Raw genomic sequence first — 13,064 nt, forward strand, 5'->3', positions numbered from 1 at the left:
CATCGTGTCACTGATGCTCTGGTTTTTTGGGCAAACTCTATGGTTTTGTATTTAAAACCCCCAAAGTTTATCCCCAAAACCTAGAGTGTCATGTGTTACGTCAGCAATGCCATGATGCCACTTCCAAGTGACACTGTTGCACCGCATGCGCAAAGTGCGCACAAAAGACGACTTCCAAACCACATCCAAGATTCCCCCCCCCCACAGGCAGAAAGGTAGTACTTGGCAACCCTATACCGAATGCAGCAGTGTGGGTCCTTAGGGAGACACCATGAACAGCACACATTTGACCTGTGCTATGTGAGCTGCACTGGTTGCCATGTGAGCTGCACTGGATACCATTTGACCTGTGCTATGTGAGCTGCACTGCTCCTCACTTCCAGTGGGGTGGGGGGAAGGCATGGCAGCGGGCTGCTTGGAGCTTGGCTCTGAGCATGCTCGCTGCCATTGCTGTCCCCTGACCTCATTCAGCCTTCCTGGATACTTGGAGCATGGCTCCAAGCGCACCTGATGCTACGCCACCTCTTGCCCCACCCAGCCTTCCGTGGAGCCAAGAAGCCTGGGCAGGGTAGGGGCAATAGTGGGCATGTTCAGAGCCAGACTCCGAGCACGCCCACTCCTGAGGCACCTCACCAACCCCGCTCAGCCTCCCCAGGCCCGGAAGGGGGGGGGGGTTGGCCATCTTCGTAGTCCCCCGGTCTGTGCTACAGACCCAGGGAATGTGAAAGCGGCCCAGTGACACCTGTGCACTGCAATCCGCTTTCGCATTCCCTGGGTCTGTAAAGACCTGGGGAAAGGGAAAGCAGCCCAGCAGCATGTGTGCTCCATGGCGCCTGCTTTCAGTTGGGGAAGTCAAGCTCCAAGGAGCACACACACCCCATGCATGTGGAAAGGGGGCACCGCCTTAGGCCAGGTGGCGCCTGAGATGGCCGACTACTTGGCCTACTCTCACACACCGGGCATGCCTGAGAAGTTAACTGGCTGTTCTCAATCAGGGCCAGGGATTTTAGTGCCCTAGCCCCAACCTGGTGGAACTCCCTGCCAAGGAAACATCCGTGCCCTGCAGGATTTGATGCAGTTCCACAGGGCATGTAAGGCATTCAGTTGAGGACAGCAATGATGTTCATCTGGCTGGCAAGATGGTAACATAATTGGTAATTTAGATCACTATCTGAGCAAATCTGATGGATATTTTATTGTAACTGTAATTAGATTAGATAGATTAGATAATTTTATTTGTATCCCGCCCTCCCCGCCGAAGCAGGCTCAGGGCCTATGTCATATGTTGTTTATTTATCGATATACATCAACCTGAGCCTTGTTTACAGGGAATGGGCAGTATAAAAGTCAAATTTAATAAATAAATAAATAAACATATTTGAAATACATAAGTTCACATAACTTTCTTTTTTTGGTTAAAAATAAGTTATTAATGAACTTTCATTTCTCAGAAGTTTTCTGTATTGAACCAACAAGCATTTTTTCTTGCCCACGTCTTTCCCCCAAAAGCAGTAATGAAAACAACCCCCCCACAAACTGTATTCACAAAAACAAAAATACTGACTTTAATGACTTTTTAAAATGACAAATTAGTGACCAAGATGAAAAAAAATTGACTTTTACTGATTTTACTGTCCATTTCCCACCCCTGGACCACTGCACTAGGATAAATAGTATGCCGAGAAGGTTCCAGTTGTGGGTGACAGCCCAGGGGAGGAGTCTGAAGGAGTGAAATAAGGCCAGTGAGCAGAGAAGGAACAAATACCATCCAGGCTAAAGATGAAAATATTGAGGTGAAAGGGAGCAAGGAAGAATGGAGAGAAAATGGTAGTCAACAAATCAGTAGCTCAGGAACAAAACTACATATTAGTGGCATGAAAATGATTATTTGAGTCCTGCTACTTTAAAAAAACAATACAGTGAAGTACTCTTTCATGAGTAATTCAGAGCAAAGAAACAGTGCTTGTGTATGGGGAGGTACAGATTTTCCCTCATCTTTCAAGCTATCCATAAATCACCTTTCTTCAGCAGGATACTGGTTGCTTTTGAAGGCAAATTTTAGAGGAAACCCAGCAGCTTTTATTTAAAAACTCAGCTTAACTCATCCACTCTGTTAACTATGTTAATACAGAACTCTAACTCTCCATAGATTATGATGACTAAGTGAACAGATTTCCAAACAGAGCTCGTCATTACTCATATTAGCCATCATGCCAAGGTAGCCAAAGAACCATTGTGACCATCCACATATCTTGGGGTAGCTCATTTATGAAGCATGATGAACACAACCAGCTCTTCTTCTTAGTCTCCAACTTCTGCTAATTGAAAGGTGCATACAGTTTTTGTATATGAAGGAGTCTGTCCAATGATTATAGCCAATTGTCGATGTGATCTAGTGGTCAGAATGATGATCTAAGCTCTGGGACACCCAGGATTGATCCCCACTAACTGAGTAGCCTGGAGCCAGTCACATAGTCTCAGTCTAACCCAAGGGTAGCTTTGTAGAACAACAGGTGGTGGAGCTCATCCAGGGATTGTTATGCAACTGCACCTACTATTCAATGGACAAGGCGGGGAAGAGGAAGGGGAACCCTCAGAAAGGTTCAGGAGCTATGCTCCTGCTGAATCCAAGGCCTGGTCTGACCTATTTCACAGGGTTGTTATGAGGAGTCAAACAGAGAAAAGATGAACGACATAGGCTACTTTGGGTCCCCACTGCTAGACAAGTAGGGTATACCTGAAGTTAACAAACAATGTAGTAGTCATCTCAGTCCACATGTACAAAATAAACATGAAATACCACAGCTGGGGAGGGAATGCATGACTGAATCCTCCTCCTAGAAGAGCTTCCTGTTCCTGGAAAATTACCATGCCTGGGAAAAGACTACTCTTATTTCCAACACGTAACTAATGTCCATGCAGTTGAACATTTCCTCATGCTGCACCACCTGAATCCTTAAGTGGTACAGTCCCATAAGATCTGCATTAGGAGCTGCATTTAGAATAGTATCTCTGCATTCAAAGGCAGATATATAGTATATTCCTGCCATTTTTTTTCTTGCTTTAAATATCCCACTAACCTCTTCCAATAGTCAAGCAGCCAGTCTTGGGGCATTAACCGAAATATGGTCCTTATCACCTCAGAAAATGCTAATCTACCAGTAGGTCCTTAATATGATTGCCAGGCCATCAACAGATGAAGTCACGGCTTTCATATACCCAGGGGACTCCCTGAATACGCAGAGAAACAACTAACCAAAAAGGAAAAACAAAGAGATTGAGGAGGACTGAATATGCTCTAGGACACGGGTGGTCAATGGTAGCTCTCCAGATGTATTTTTGCCTACAACTCCCATCAGCCCCAGCCAGCATGGCCAATGGCTGGGGCTGATGGGAGTTGTAGGCAAAAAAAACATCCGGAGAGCTACCGTTGGCGACCCCTGCTCTAGGAGGCATCGGATGTTGCAAGTAGTGTTAACCTCCAGGTGGGGCCTCGTGATCTCCCAGAATTAAAATTGATCTTCAGATGATCATCAGTCCCCCTGGAGAAAATGGCTGCTTTGGAGAGTATATTCTTTTGCATCATACCCCACAAAGGTTCTTGCCCTCCCCAACATTCACCTTCAAAATCTCCAGATATTTTCCAGCCCAGAGCTGGCAATCCTACACAAGCAGCTGAGGTAGACAGAGGGGAAAAGGGGTGGGAGAAAAGAAAGGAGAAATGAGCCTGATTAAGCTCCTAGAATCCCAGAGGAGATTTTGGGATTTCCAGATTGTTCACTTCCTAAAATTCCTCCCAGGCTCCCAGTTTGTAGTTCTCAACGCCAAACTTCTTTTCCCTCCACTGCTGCCAGGTAATGAGCAGATGTTTTGAGAGTAAACTTTTTAAAATAGCCTTTAAGGTCTATTTCTACACAATGGTTACGGATAATTTCATGTCCTAAAATGTACACGTGGCTAAGACTTTTTGTCCCAGTGTAGATCACTTTATACTTACATTGTCTTTCATCTGTCATTCTGTTTCTGAGAGTCGCTGTCTGAATAGCAGAGATCACTTTGGCATTCTTGCCAATTCAAAGGGGATACTACTATTATGAATAATATTACATCATCAGCACAGCTGGGCACCACATTGCATCCAATTAGCTATGAAGGAGTTAAACAGTACAGGTACCAATAGCTGTGTGGGGACCCCTAGTAACTTCTCTCCAGCATGAAAAATGCCCTTTGGTTGCATCTTTTCAGGAAGCGACTAGCTAATAACAGGAACTGTCTGCCCACATACTCCCTTACTACTAAGTTTTCTTACCAGACTTTGGGGTATGACATTGGTTTGCCTCCTAACAAATAAGAAAATGCAGCAATATAGTCCGCCAGTCGCCTGACTACAGTTGCCAATTTGATTCTAGTTCCAATTAAAATCCTTTGCAGACTAGGATCTACTTAATTCACTTATACATTTGACTCAGGTTAAAAGATACTTTTGATAAATAAAGGTAAATAATTCCCCCATAAGTAGTTTTTTAAAAAGCCATGAGCTCCCATTTCAGGCTGAAGATTAGTTGCCAATTTACTTCTAAAAATCTTGATATAAAATCAGCCTTAGTTGTCCAGTAGTGCTTTAGGAATCCCCATTTACAGAAAAACACAAAACCAGCTGAAATGGAAGTGACGGTAAAATACTTTGAACACTTGAAATGCACCAGAAATAAGACAGCTACAGAAACATCACCTGTCCAACTGTCTTTGCTCTTACATGAAACACTGGCCGTTTCTCTTAAAATATTATCCCGCGGTACTTGTGATACAACCAACAAAATAGAAGTGGAACAGTTAGCTAACTATGCTTTTGATGCACAGCTTTAAAATAAAGATGGGCATCCATCCACTGAAACTTCCTAGCACAAGATGTAGGATAAACCTTAGAAAGACAAAGGAAGCTTCAGTTGTATGATGTTTTGGACTCAACAAAGAATGCTGTTACCAAAGTCTGTGGTAATACCACACTAACCCACTTAACCAACCTTCCATTTGTATGAACAGATATTCTAATACAGGTTGACTGGAAACATTTTCTAAAATGGACAGGACAAAGGCTTAACTAACCTGCTGTATGTTAATTGCATTTTTTGTTTGCTGCCAAGCTGAAGCTGACTCATGGCTACTCCACAGGGTATTCAAAGCAACAGATGTTCAGAGGAGGCTTGTCATTGCCAGCTTATGCACAACAATCCTAGATTTCCTTGGTCTCCAATCCAAGTACTAGCCAGGGCTGGCCCTATTTACTGTAAGCTGCTTTGAACCAAGAGGAAAGGTGGGATATAAATGTTTCAGTAACAACCAAGGTTGACCCCACTTAGCTTCTAAAATCCAAAGATACTTGGCAAGTCTAAGCTATCCAGGTCAAGGCTGTTAACTGATTTTTCAAAAAAGACTTTCTTTTCTCCACAGCCAACAGCTGAAATCTCCATTTTCAGGAGAAAATAGGGAAAATAAGTTTTCAAATAATCTTCCATATAGTGAAGGAATTATTTTCCTTCACAGTCAATGGTTACGTCTCCATCTTTGGGAGAAAATATGGAAAATGAGTTTTCAAAAGAGCTTCCATTGAGTTTAATAAAGGAATTCTAACATGCAGTTTCAGTTCTGAAAATACCATTTAAAAAAAGCTGCCTCATCTGCAGTTATTTCCCCACAGAATTAGATTTCTCTTTCACACTTCATGATGAGGAATCCAGTCGCATTCAGGAATGCTCTAGCCACTGTAGCTTCTATTCCACCATTCATACAACATCACTTGCAATGTGGATAACCCAATCTGTGTGAGAGAAAATAAATATTTGGTACCTGTGCAGATACTGTGATAACTTGAATGTTATATGAGTAGCAGAAGATAGTCATTTATGCCATTCCTCTACCACACAGAAGCCTGGTTAATGTACACAAAACCATGGCCTTGTTTTTCCATGTTATATTAAAGGCTGCTGATGCTATAAAATACATATACATCACATAAAGATGGTTTGTATTTCACAATAAATCCTGCTTTCCCACACATCTTGTGATATTTTATAATTGGTAGACATTACCACTTCCCTGCAGTTTAGAATTAAGGAACACCAATGAACTAATGGTGGTAGTGGTAATAATAATAATAATAATGTTTCCCCAAAGTTGCAGATTCATTCCTTGATTACTTATGCACTTTAAAATCTACCTTCAAACCACTCAAAAACTTCCATTCACCTAGCACAACCAAAGGAAAGTGGCATTTAGTTGTTTTTTTTTCAGTACAGCAATCATTTTTAATTGCTTCAATGGTTCCAATCAGAAATATGGTATTTTACTGAGACCTGCATCTTGGTTTTTGTGCCTAATAGGGAAGGATTGAGACTGCAGTAATAGAGGCTTGCATTCAGTGAGAAGTTCACAAGATCTCCGCTCCCAACTGCAGTGCACTGAAATCCTGCTCCTGCATATCAGCGGGCCATCTCGAACTAGATGGAAGCAAAGTGTATGGGGGTCTGCAATCAGCCCTTTCGTAAACTGAAAATTAGGATAGAGTAAAAGTCAAGAGCTGCAATCCAGATGGAATATTTCTCTTGGGTACAGTCCCACAAAGCATTATTAATGAGACACATGAGAAGCGGTTTCATGTCTATAATCTGCAGCCTGTCCCTCTTGAACTGGCACGAGGAAGTACCAGAGAGGTCAGTGACCAAAACAATACTTGCAAAATCCCTGTGCTGTACATTTAGCACTCACAGCATTACAACGTGAGGAAAGAGAAACCACGCAATTCCAACTTCATACTGTGCCTTAATTCTTCACCTTCCTTGAATATGGATAATCAGGCTTCCTGTACCCTACTACAAGAGTTTAGCAGGCTTACAAATACCTACTAGTGTGCTCACTAAGGGTTAACATCTCTTACAGATAAATCCTTACAAGTGTTAAAAGGGCGATTTTCTTTTATGCACTAATAATTTTTACAAGCTGTTTCTTAAGTGTTGGCATACGGGTACTGAAACTTCATATTCTGTTCCCAGTATGCATGAACTGAAAGCTCCTCAGGCCTTTACACAAAGTGCTGGAAGAAAGACACTAAATCTAAAGGCACCATATTAGGGAACAGAATCAAAGAGGGTTAGAGGCTGCTCACCCTCATAACAATTCCCAGCTACACATATATTTGTCCACTAATGCAAACCTGCGCAGCTTGTACCCAAATAGTGAAATATAACCCATTTGGTCATGATCGGTCTTCCATTACAAACTGAATAAACCTTCTGATTGTATTGGGTTTTTGGAGCAAGGGAGATTGATAAGCACCTGGCAGGCAGCATTCAAATTAGCAGATCATATATTGTGGAGGTTTACACTGGCACAGCAAGTAGAATCTAAATTTGTATAATGTATCAGCATGCCATTACTCTGACTACTTCTGTGAATAAGCTTGTGATACACATAAGTAATTCTGTTCTTATACCTGGACAAAAAAAAAAGACAAGACTAAACAGAATGTTCAACTGCAAACAGAAGAGGAGATTGGCTTTATACCTTGCCCTTTAGTCTCAGAGTATCTTACAATCTCCTTTCCTTTCCTCTCCCCACAGCAGACACCATGTGAGGTAGGTGGAACTGAGAGAGCTCTTTTTAGAACGGCTCTTGTGAGAACAGCTCTGATAGAACTGTGATTGACCCAAGGTCACTCAGCAGGTGCATGTAGAAGAGTTCTCCCATATCAGAGCCTGCACTCCTAACCACTACACCACACTGCCTCTATATAGAAAGGAACCAAGCAATGCAGAGGCTCCTGGCAAACATCAACACACTTCTCTTTTAGTTTATAAATGGTAGCAAGTCATGCAGCAATGTTTGTCTAACATGACAGAGAAAAAGGCAAGAGAATAAACACAGCAACAACTAAATAAATTAGGTTAGATCTAGATAGAGCAGTTGCTCTGACACTATTCCATAGTAAATCCCACTAACATGAGAGATTATTTAGGCCTCTTTAGGTGCAATAAAACCAAACCTCATTTGGAAACACTTTTATATGCTGGATAGGCAGGGCGGGAGACTTGAGATCAAAAGAGAATCCACAGAACACCAAGACACCTGTGCATGCCAAAACAAAACTGAAACTGGTTTCAGCAAAGTCTTTTGCTCAAGAGACAGCAACATGAGTTAAAAAGCACAAGCCTCACCAATTAATACTTGGAAAACAGTGAACTACCCAGGGCAATATTGGTTTTCTGCTTATAATATTCCTTGTATTTAGTCTCTACGGTGCTGCGCTTCTGTGAAAATATAAATGATGTCCAACATGCCCTTTTTATTTTAAACAAAAGATGTTATATAATGTTTGACACAGTTCGTATGAACTCTACTTTATGTACTTACATTTACTACAAATCAGGGCTTGAAACATCACCCATGTGCCAGGGCACCTAGAAATTTCATTGTGGCGTTCAGTATTTTCCACATTTATAGCACTGTTGAAAACATTAGGCGCGACAATGAAATTTCTAGGCAACATGGCAATTTTCAGTAAAAGGCTTATCTATCATTTCACATCAGAGTATGTTTTGCTGTATGAGATAAAAAATGCATGTGCACAAATTTTTTTTATCATCACTTGTCTATATAGCAATCTTACACCATTTAGATGTGGTAGATCAGTTTATTTCCTAATCAGTTGCTTTCTGCATTGGTCCCAATAGTCAATTAAATGGAGATTTGTAAAGCAATCATGAAAATACGAGGAACTGGGAAGAAGTAATATCAAATATATGACCTGGGTGAGTCAGGTAATCTCAGATCTTGGAAATTAAAGTAGGGTCAGCCCTGATTAGTACTAGGATTGGAGACCACCAAGGAAGTCCAGAGTTGCTACACAAAGGCAAGCAATAGCAAACCACCTTTGAACATCTCTTGCCTTGAAGCCCTCCAGCACTTAAAACCATCAATATCAAATGTTAGGGTTTTTTTGTTTTGGTTATGACATGAGGGGTTACCCACTAGTTACAACACTTTTACCATAGCTAAAAATATAAAATTTTTTGAAGAGTTTAGGATTAGGTTTTGTTGTAGCAATAATCAGAAAAATGTGGTCATAAAAATATATGGGCTGAAAAAATAACTCTGGCTCTAAAAGCCAAAGAAAATTTTGTTAAGGCCTGGAATAAGCTCTTTAAAGGAGACAGGGTTCCCTTTTTACCTGAGCAGGCTGGACAGAAAAAGAAGCCTTGTATAAAGTCAAGATATTCAGGAGGAAGAGAATCTGCAACTATGGCACTCTAGCCACAACCAAATATTTCTAGAACCTCCCTAGAGTCACCACACTAGCAGAAGAAACCCACCACTTCCATGAGTTGCCTGTAGTTACTTTTTTTCTTTAGGAGCTGCTCTTGTTCTTAGCAGATTATGTCACCATATGAACTCTGCCAAAACTATGGCAGACTTGCCACTCCCCCAAGCACAAGGAAGAAAGCACAAAGCAGAAGGACTGAGTCTACAACTACTTTGACAGAACAGATCTTGCCAAGAAACACAGTTTTTCTCATGTCTTAATTATGAGGAACTGTTTTGCAGTTGGCACAAAGCCCAAAAACTTTCACGTGCAGAAAAACAAAACAAAACTATGTCTAAACTTGAGAGGCTAGAGAGGGAAAGAAACTGCCGCTAGTCATGGGATGTGCTCTCTCTAAACCCAGGGAAGAAACGCCGAATGCAGGAACTGACTTAATACAAATTGGACTTCACAGTGTTCACATGACTGTCCTTCTGTACTTTGGCATGGGTTTGTTGTTGTTTCGTTGCACTGCTACAGAAGTATCACACACACAGCAGTTGTTTCCCTTCAAGCTACTACATTGTCTATCTTTTTAGAAACCTGCTCCTTCCTATCCCCAGACACCCTCCTCCCCAAACCTCAGTTTCCTTTCGCTCTCCCGGGGACCACTCCCGCCTCCCCACTAGCCTGACCCACTAACACACCTCCCGTCCAACATGGCTGCCCCACAAAAAGCATTGAATCACAGCGTAGCGTGCTGCCGCTCTTAGTCCCACCCCTTTCCTCATCGCATTGGCGCTTCCAAACCCCGACGCCCGCTCCCATTGCACGCCTTCGCTGTCTCTCTTTCTGTTCCACCCCCCGCTCCGAAGCTAGGTTGAGGCGACATGTAAACAAATCACTTTCTGGAGGTTCCGAACTCAGCCGGGTTTGCTCGACCCACACCCATCCCCAAGCCAAGGGCGTGAAGAAGCGACAGGAAAGAGAAACCTCCCGCGCTTGAGTAGAACGAGCCTGCCGACATTCGTTAAGCACGTGACCTTTTTTTTAAAGGAAACGAAAGACAGATGTGACCCTGTTATGCGGGAGGAAGGAAAGTGGCCAATAAGGAGGGAGAGAGAGATTTTCAGACAATTACGGAACCCACGGGGATCCCCGGAACGGGAGAAGGACAACCTAACGCCACCCTGATCCAACCAGTGCAACGGCTCTTAAGGATTCCTCTCGCACCCCACCCAGCCACAGCAGCTCACAGGACTCCACTGAACAGGCTCATCGGTTTTCTTCCTCTCCTGCTGGGTCCTCATGCCACTTACTTTGCTTTTTCGCTTCCTTCCTACTGCTGCTGGATACGGGGAGTGTACAGATCCGGCCAACCCCCACCAAATGTTTCAGTTCGCTCCCGAAACGTGCAACGAAATGAAATGAAAGCAGGGGGAGCCTTCGGCCCTAAAATAATCGAATGCAGCGAAAGATCTTCTAGAGTTTGCCCCCCCCCCCGGCATCTTTCCGGCTATTTAAGTACCGTTGCATCACTAAAGATTCGTTTTACAACAAACAATTGCTGGGGAACACGCATCCATAACACTTAAGCCACAGCATCCTGATAAGGAAGCCTTTGAGCAGAAAGACCTGCACAACGTAAGATCCCACTGCCTACTCGTCATGTTTTCAATTCTCCTTTATACCCAGAGAAACAGATCCTAACACAAAACAGAAAAGCCACGCAAATGCCTGCAAGAACTGGGTACAAAACAGCGCACAATGCAAACAACCGCTTTTTTTTAACTACCCGCCTTGCTACAAGCCCCAATATCTGAGACGGAAGGTTACACTAGGTATTAGGCGCACATGGGCAGAAGCAAGACACCGATGTTGAATCTCTCCTAATTGTACGAAAAAGTGTGCATAATTTGTAAAGATTGTTTCCTGCACTTTGCTAAACAAAAACAACCCAACATATGCAGGCTCCCCTCTTTTCCCATGGTCCTCTGCAATCCCAGGCAAAAGCATATCAAGCAAGCAGAAAGGCACACGCCCCTTTCTTCCATATCCCTTCCCCTGCTAGGGCAAAAGGCTAAGAGAAACCAGCACTGTTTCTAAACACCGACCACACACTTCACCGCACTGATTTTTTTTTTTTTAAACCCCCAACAAAACACAATCCTTTCGTGCACGGCTGCGTCTACCTCCGTATCCGCTCAAGCTTCTACCAGCAGCCCCTACTGCAGCTGCCTCCACGCCCCCTGTCTCAGCAATCCGTGCTGCAGAAGAACCAGCAGCTTTCGCTTCTTTTATTTTTTCCGCACAACTCCTCCTCTCCCGATACGACTTCGGGAACTTCCAACCTCGACGATGCCCCCCACAGAGGCGAGATAAGGCAACCCTACGTGCTCGACACCACAGGAGAGCACCCAGCCCTTCCCCTTCCTAGGCAAAGGCTGCAGCCTCCACTTTTCCTAGGCAAAGGCTGCAGCCTCCACCTTCCCTAACCAGACGCTTCACGGCACAAAGTGCTCCGGGGACTGCGAGACTTCTCGACTCCCACGCTGAAGACCCCCCTCCAGCTCTTGCTCTCGTGCTTGGGCCCCCTCTCGGCTCCCGCGCCGCCCCCTCGGCCTCTTACCTAACGCCCCAACCCAGCGTGGGGATAGGAGGGTGTCTCAGTTCAGGACCCCGCTTCTGCTGAGGCTCCAGCCAGGACCCGGCCCCTCCATGCCGCTCTGGGGTTTGTTTTGTTTATGTCCCTTCCTGACGGGTTCCCGGAAATCGCGTGACTCGCCCCCATCACGTGGGCTCTTTTTTTTTTTAAAGGAGGGGCGGGGGAGGGGAAAAGAGCGAAAGCCGAGAGCCGAGGAGAGCAGCGCGACCAATCAGACGCGGAGGAACTGCGAGCCAATCAACGGCCCCCGAATACGGGTCTCCCTTCTCACGTGACTGCTTCGAGAGAGAAGGGCGGGGGGGGGGGAGGATGGAAGGAAGAGAATGTTCTCTTCTCAGCTGACGAGGACGGCGGCGGGAATTCGACGGCGGGGGAGGCGGGAAGGGGAGGCATTGGGCATGGCTGCCTCCCTCCCTCCCTTCCCCAGCCACGGGGTAAGGAGACGGAGCGGGAGCTCACCTTTCCCTTGGCCCTAATCGGTGCTAGAGGTCTAGACACACTTGCCGGCAGGAGATGAAATGTCTCTGGTTGGGGAAGACTCATCTCAAAGAGATGAAGGGTTAGCTGATGCTTTTCTACCGGGTAATGGAACAGAGTTGTCCACTGAGACGGTGACAAACAGAATGGGACTATTAGGGTTTGTAGAATCTTTTGGGCTCAAGTGCCGTGTTCTACTGGGGAAAGTTTTCCTTCCAGACGTTTCGTTCTCAGCTGCGGAGAACATCCTCGGTGGCGTTGCGGCCGGAGCAGGCGCTCTGACCTTCTTGGCTGCTGTGCATTGAGCGACTGCCTGCCAGAGTCTCGAGGAGGAAGGTGGCGGGCCTAGCTTGCCTAGGAAATGATAGGTGTTTGTACGCAAATCTCTCTCTCTCGGCTTGACTTCGCGAACGAAGATTTAAGAAGGGTGCAATAGTCCACGTTTGCTGCAGGCTCGCTGGTGGCTGACAAGACCAATGTGGGACAGGCAGGTCCGGCCACAGCGGCTGCAGGGAAAAGTCTGATTTAGGGTTGGTCCTGTAGCAGTGCGATTCTTCCTCAATCTCCTTTTGTCCTCAAGACCAGCTATGCGTGTGTTCTCAAAGGAAATGCTAGAAGGGAAATTGG

At 44.7% G+C, this 13,064-nt stretch overlaps 1 protein-coding gene across 2 annotated transcripts in view; it reads right to left on the reverse strand.

The window, feature by feature from the left end:
- Positions 1-12,144, reverse strand: part of CREBRF (CREB3 regulatory factor) — a 36,575-nt gene extending 24,431 nt beyond the window's left edge. The window contains exons 1-2 of one of the 2 annotated variants that reach the window (XM_060240574.1): positions 11,925-12,068; positions 5,657-5,818 (exon numbers count right to left, since the gene is read on the reverse strand). The gene's annotated coding sequence lies outside the window, so the exon portion shown is untranslated. Of the gene's footprint in view, positions 1-5,656; positions 5,819-11,924 lie in introns of both variants that reach the window. The other variant, XM_060240573.1, reaches the window with a different exon arrangement.
- Between the last annotated feature and the right edge of the window lie 920 nt (positions 12,145-13,064).

Source organism: Heteronotia binoei, chromosome 5 (genome assembly GCF_032191835.1).
Source record: "Heteronotia binoei isolate CCM8104 ecotype False Entrance Well chromosome 5, APGP_CSIRO_Hbin_v1, whole genome shotgun sequence".
Taxonomy (NCBI): Eukaryota; Metazoa; Chordata; class Lepidosauria; order Squamata; family Gekkonidae; genus Heteronotia; species Heteronotia binoei.